Genomic DNA, 7,555 nt, shown 5'->3' with positions numbered 1-7,555 from the left:
CTCTCATTACCGTAGGTGGACTAATTTTGCTCTATATGGGAGGTTTGCGATGGGACCATTACTCAATGCATTTTTTTCTTGACCTGAGGAAGAAGAATTGGATATCCTGCAGCAGGGAGAGGGATTTAGAAGTGTGGTGCCGGAGGAAAAGAAAGCATGCATTAGAAGACTCAAGGTTTAGAGGCATGTAAATGAAAGAGTTGGGAGATTGCAATGGAAAGGAAATCGGGCATAGGCATACAAAGGAGGAATCAGAGTCCAGAAGTATTTGTACTTCCAAATGTAAAAAATCTCAGTATTTCGAACATTACTGGTACTGTGAGGTGCACTTGTAGGAGGATGCAGTTTTGGGCTCTGGGTTTTAATTCAGAAAAATTGAAATGACATGTGCCTACTGATGACTTTTCAGTTCATCAAAGTTGTTCTTGCATCCAATTTACAGACAGCACGGTTAAAAGCAGAGGTGAGCTCTGAGTAGCCTATACTTTAATCCCATGTCTGAAAATCACTTCAACAGCATCCTTTCCCAACAGCCATCCATATGGTCTAAGGAAGAATGTAAGATTTGTACCAAATTTTCTGCTATGGGCTCATACCCAGTTGTCCAAGGACAGTTCATGTTGGATTTCCAGCTGACACAAAGATCAGTTCAAATTGTACTGAAGCCTAGATCTCATGGTCAGAAAGACAAAGCGTGTAAAGGATTTCACTACCCAGACCCCCTGGCCACATATCTTGCTTGATCATTTAAGATAGACGTTTGTTCCAACATGAGTTGGTGAAAGAGCCAGAGGGAAACCTGGTAAACATGGGAAATGAAACCCTTTACCCATAGAATTGAGTGTAAGTATCCACATGATGATACAGACCTCTATAGCAAAAACAAATTGCAGGTACCCCTTGTCTAGTACATTAACACAGTGACTCAGACAAATTCAATTAGGGGAACCCATGATAATGTTTTTAAGGGAGGAGGTTGTCACCATTTTGAAATAAAATGAGTTTTAAGAGAAGGGTGCAGTTTTCATGATGCAAACAGCATAAAACTTTGACATGAATTGTGTTGATCTGTACATTTGAAAACATGGGAATAAATGTGCATCATACCATAAGAATAATGTCTTTTAAACAAGAATGGCAATGTTGTATGCTATAATCAGATAATAGTACTAAAATGAAACCATAGAAAAGTTATAGTACAGAAAGAGGCCATTCATCCCATTGTGTCTACATGCCGAAAAAGAAAAAATAAATACTAGCTGCCCATTTTAATCCCGCCTGGTCCATAGCCTTGCAGCTTACGGCACTTTAGGTGCAGTTTTATGGCACTGTGGATGGTAAATGCTGAGCTTCTCAAATCCCAGAGGGAAACTTGAAACATCTGTCACAACTGTTTTGCAATTTGCATTTTTATTTTGAGATGTGTGCCTTGAATTCAGTAGTAAGACCATCAAGTCTAAGAGGTTTTCTACAAAACTAATTAAACATTTATTAATAAAATAAATGATTTTAAGCACATACATGGTTTTACAGATTACTACTATGATAACTCCTAGCTCCCCTAATTAATCCAACTCCCAGTTACACCTCCGTTACGGCAGCAGTAAAACAACATAGATTTCAACAGACCCAGGCAAAGCACACAATACCCTGGACAATGATGTTTAAAATGAATTCTTTTAGCTTCCTATAGGCAGCAGATTGGTAATAGAGGCTGGAGGCTTTTCACACTTGTTAGATCTTAGAATTCCTTCTTCCAAAGATAACCTCATCTTTTTACAGGTGTCTCCCTTTTTAATGTAAATTCCATTGTCCCAAAATGCAGCTTTACAGTTTCCATAATATAAATCTTTCATAGTGTTCATTTTATCAGTAATCTTTGGGAAAATAAACACACTGTTTGGCTTAGCCTCTGTTGGCTAGGTGTACCACCTTACCATCTCTTTGAAATTCACGACTCTGCCTTATCTAAAAATGCAAATGTTCCTCACCTCACATTCTGAAACTTCAGCCATGGCTACGTATTTAGCATCTCAAATCTAGCTTCCCTTCTGATACATCAAAGCACCTAGAACAGCTGTCTGTAATTTAATTAAAGCCCACAACCACACACACAGAAACAAATCCAAACCCCAGTATTAACCTACCTTTACAGTAATAATATGAAAATTATTATATTTTCATGACATGCAGCTCCAGGTGCCTTTTGAATGAGTTGAGGGTTTCTGCCTCCACCACCAAACCAGGCAGTGAATTCCAAACACCCACCCCCTCTGGGTGAAGAAGTTTTTCCTCATGTCCCACAGGTGCAGGGTGTGATTGACTGTACTCATGTAGTGCTCAGGTCTCCATCGCTACACTCGGTGGACTTCATCAACTGCAAAGGCTTCTACTTCACTGAACCTGCAGCTGGTGTGCAACTACCAGAAACGCATCCTGCAGGTGCGCGCACAGTTTCCAGGGAGTGTGCACGACGCCTACATCCTGTGTTGCAGATCCCTGCAGTCTTCCAGGATCTGCAGAAGCTGCAGGGTTGGCTCCCTGGGGACAAGGGCTACCCGCAGAGGCTGTGGCTGACAAAACCCGTGTGGCAGCCTCAGACTGCAGCAGAGTGATGCTATAATGAGGCTCATGCAGCAACTCGCAACTTGGTGGAGCAGACCATCGGGATGCTGAAAATGCGGTTCCAGTGCCTGGACCAGTGTGGTGGAGCCCTGCAGTACAGTCCACGGTGATGTCACTCATTGTTGTCGTCTTCTGCGCCCTTTACAACCTGGCGCTGCAACAAGGAGAGGAGCTGGCTGAGGGGGAGATGGAGGAGCTGCATGTCTCATCTGATAAGGAGGAAGCTGATGGGGGTGAGGGTGAGGGGATCCTTGATGGTGACAACGACGGGGATGAGGTTCTTTCATTGGCTAGACGAGGCAGGCGTGCTCAGGAGACCTTCATAGCTGCCAAATTTGTGGCGGATGATGACACCATGCAGTAAAGTGTCCCCCTGGATCCTCATTTCGCAGCTGTGAACGTTTGACTCCAGTCTGGCTTATGGCAGGGCCAATACCCTCGGTGAGAATGCTCCTGTCATGGAGATGCAGCGGAGGCCCTAATAGTCACTCGATCGCAGGAGGATGATGACAACATGCAGTGAGGACACTCCATAGATCTTCACATAGCCTCTGAGAATGTCTGACTCCTGCCTGGCCGAGGGCAGCTCACTTGTGCTCCATGATCAGGGCCATCTCAGAGACACAGCCATGAAACTTTAGAAACATCTGATGCTGTGTCCGCCTTCAGCACCTCAGCCCTTCAGGAGCTGGTGCACAGCATCACTGGTCACAGATGCTGGTGTGACGGGGGCCAGCTCCACCTTAAAGATGCTGAGAGCACAGAGAGACTATGAGAGAACTCTGTAGTGCCTGCCCACTACATTCTGCCTAGGTGCAGGCATCAATAATGTTTCCAGGGTGTGTGCGGCTGGACCATCACTGTGCACCGAGCACAAGGAAGAGGCTCTGGACTGAGACTCCTGCCTTTTATCTTATGCAGAAAGGTTTCAAATCTGAGTGACAAGAACACTGCCCATCGGAACAAGGAGCCATAGATAATGAGACATTCTTAGGAGTTTATTGGCAATAGTGAACATTATGTACAAGTGATCAACACCCATGGCCAGGCTATGCAACTACTTTTACCTAACTTTCCTAACTCTGCTGCTACGTCTTGATGCTCCCCGGAAATTCACAGTGGAGATGGAGGCAGCCTGCTGACTGTGACGCCCTGTCTGTGATGACTTTGGTGGGCATCCTCTGGAGGGCCAAGATTTGGAGGGCCCCAGTCTGCTTTCAGGGTCCTGCTGTGTGGCAGTGGCATCCTCCTCGGCCTGTGAAGCTGGAGCTGCTGAAGTCACAGGAAGAGGGGAGTCAGATGGTCCGGTCACTCCCAGAGTCTCCTGGGTGGATGGCCCCAGAATGTGCATCTGCTGATCCTCCTCCCTGTGGGTGCCTGAGGACCCCTGGCTGACTCCATGAGCAGAAGGGGTAGCTGGAATGAAATCGAGCTGCCCAGCACATCTCTTGCATACATGCTATTGGGGGCCAACTATGGCAGCAGCAATGGAATTAAGCCTGCGCAGCAGTGCAGGAATGATGTCCTGGATCAAGGTCTTCATGGCGGCCACCATCCTGCCCGTGTTGACTTTGGTGCATTGCAATGCTGGCGCTATCACCTCAGCCTGAAGATGGGACAGACTCCTCCGTTGTACCATGCAATCTGAGGAGTGTAGTGGACATCCCTTCCTGATGTTCCTGAGCTTGCCTTTGCAGCTTCAGCAACTGTGCCATGACTGAGTCCAGAGGCTCATCTTCTGACTCGAACTCAGTAAAGTTCTGGCCTCCAGCAGACCTCCGAGTGCCAGGGATCTGGGAAGTCCCTGTCTCTGCCTGCTGCGGATCAGAAAGTGTGATGTGCTCACCAGATTGTGGTCCCAAGGCTACTCTAAAGCTAGATCCCACCGAGGTGTGTGTCTCTGCGCTGGTGGAGGGTGTGGGTGAGCGCTCTGATGGGACTTCAGTGAGGGTGCCTTCAGATTCCTCTTCAGAGGTTTCTCTGGAGCTGCTTGGAGGTTTTGGGTCGTGGAGTCCGTTGGCTGCTTCCCAGATGTGCCTGAAAAAGCAAGGGGAGATAATTAGTGTATGACAGTGGCCTGTGAAACAGGACGCATCACTCACGGCATGGTTGACTGATGGATGTTGCACGGCTGGATCCTCACTTGGTAAACCAGCGCTGACCTCACTATAATCACAGGACCGGTCCCAGTTATTGCCGGCTAGCTGGATGGCTGTGTTTTCAAATTCTGTCAGAACTTTGAATTCTGGCATCCCTCCACCTGTCTGCGACCTTTCCCTCCTGTTTTGAGCCAGTTTGTCCTACGTGGATAGAGATGGGGAGAGTGTGTCAGGACACCTGCTGGGCCAGATAATAAGTATGCCTAGCCTGTGTTGGTGATGAGTGGCCATGGACTGGATGAGGACAATGATGGTGTGTGTGAAAGAGTGAATAGTGATGTCCCTGCACTGGCACAGCCCTGTGGATGTGTGATGGGTTTGTGAGTGTGTGAGTTGGGAGTGAGAAAAAAGTGACTTACCCTGATGGAACAGAGGAGATCATTCATCCTTTTGTGACATTGGGTGGCTGTCCCCTTCTGAAAGGCATTGGCGCTAACCACTGCTGCCACCGCCTCCCAAGCCAGGTTGGTGACATTGCTACCCATCCTGCAGCCAGAGTGGGGGCAGAGCACATTTCGGCAGGCTTCCACGGCATCCAGCAGTCACTCGAGGGACCTGTCATTGAAGCAGGGGGCTGCAGTCTTTTTGCTTTTGCAGGCCTTGTCTCCCAGGCAGTGGTGGTGAGCTGGTGGCGATGAGCGCTTTGCTGGCGGCTGCCTTTTAAAGGTGGCGGCCAGCATACTGCAACAGCGGGCTGATGGCAAGTGGGCAAATGAGAACCCGCACACCATGGAAACGACATGTTTCGCAGGAGTGAATATATAATGAGGCGGGCTCGGGAAGATACGGCATGAAAACCCGCTATTTTCATTGGCGAGTAGGAGTCCATTTTACTTGCCCGTTACCTCACTTAGTGCAATTCTGGGAAAATTCTGCCCAACGTGTTTATTTTTCCTAAAGATTACTGGTAAAACTTAGTGCTATGAGAGATTTTTATTGTCAGAAAGATAAAGTCCAAAGGCATAGTGAAACAATGGGAATTTGCAATCAAAGGGGAAAATATGTATAAATGAGTGAAGGCTGTGTAAGGGTAGGCAGTTTTATGATCTAACAACTGTGAAAATCCTTCAACATCTACACCTCAAGCTGCTGTTTTCAAAGAACTGAAGTTAAGAAAACTCACTTTGAATTCGACTGGTTCAGAGTCTTTGTGCTACCTTGCCTGGGTCTTTTAAAATCTATGTGTCTTACTGTTGCCTTAACGAAAGTGTAACTGGGAGTCAGATTAAGTAGGGGATTTAGAAGTTATCATAGTAGTGATTTAGAGATCTATGTATGTGTTTAAAATCATTTCCTTTATTAATAAATGTTTAATCTAGTTTTGTAAAAACCTAAAGACTTGGTGGTCTTATTACTACTGAATTCAAGGCACAGGTCTTGAAATTTATACAAATTGCAAAACAAGTTGTGACAGTTGTTTCAAGTTTCCCTTTGGTATTTGAACAACTAAGCATTTACCATCGGCTGTACCATAATACCCCTGTATCCCATGGGCTTTTACTTTTCTGACCAGTCTGCCATGTGGGACCTTGCCAAATGCCTTACTAAAATCCAAGTAGACAACATCTGCTACTCTACCCTCATCAATCCTCCTTGTTACTGCCTCAAAAAATTCAATTAAGTTATGAGATAGGACCTTCCCCTCGCAAAACCATACTGACTATCCTTGATTAATCCATTCCTTTCTAAGTGACAGTTTGTCATGTCTCTCAGAATTGTTCGTAATAATTTGCCCACCACAGAAGTCAGACTGACAGGCCTATAATTATTTGGCCTATCCCTCACACCCTTTTTACGTAATAGCACAACGTTCACAGACCTCCAATCCTCTGATGCTTCACCTGTATCTAGTGAGGAATGGAAAATGACCCTCGGAGCATCCGCTATTTTCTCCCTTGCTTCCTATAACATCCTGGAATACATCTGTGCTGGTGCAAGGACAGAGCGAGAGTTCCAGCAAGAATTGGGGCTTTGTAAAAAACCAGCGTGAGGACAGAGTGAGAGATCCAGCTAGAATCAGGGCTTTGAAAAAAACTGGCACGAGGGCAGAGTGAGAGTTCCAGTGAGAGTTGGGGATTTAAAACATAACAGGTGTGAGGACAGAATGGGAATAATTAACATTTTATTGTGTTTACTTACATTCCAATTTCAGTGCAGTAAATTAATTTGAGGCATGGCAGGACTGCTTATACCCATCGAGTGCACATTCTGTACCATGTGGGGACTCCAGGATGCTACCCACGTCCTGGACAACTACATATGCAGAAAGTGCCACCAAATGGAAAACTTGAGAACCGTATCTTGGAACTCGAAGAGCAGCTGGTGTCACTGAGGAGCATTCATGAGGATGAGGGCTACGTGGATAACATGTTTCAGAAGGTATCAATGCAGGTACAGAGTGTTTTTTGTCCTGATCTGGACTGCAGTGGGCTTGGATACTTGGTTATGCCTTTGATTTAGTTTGGGAGAAAATCTGCCCTCATATTTCCCTGCACCCCCCCCACCCCCCCACCCACTCACCAACAGAAAATCTGACCTATAAGCGGATATTTTAAAGGTCAGGTTTGGTGGGCCGGGTAATCACCGACTCAGCAAACCTGACCAGGGGATGTAAATCTGAAAAAATTGAAATTCGAGGGGGATGAGGACAATAGGGCGAGAAGGTCAAAAATCAGCTTTTCAAGCGTAAAACAAGCTTGTGATTGTCCGCTCCACCTGTCAATAGTGGGCCGCACTTCCTGCCGCCACATGTAATTTCAATACTTTACATC

This window comes from Carcharodon carcharias, chromosome 4 (assembly GCF_017639515.1).
Source record: "Carcharodon carcharias isolate sCarCar2 chromosome 4, sCarCar2.pri, whole genome shotgun sequence".
Taxonomy (NCBI): domain Eukaryota; kingdom Metazoa; phylum Chordata; class Chondrichthyes; order Lamniformes; family Lamnidae; genus Carcharodon; species Carcharodon carcharias.
The sequence above is the reverse complement of the archived record's forward strand: the minus strand, read 5'-3'. Positions refer to the sequence as shown.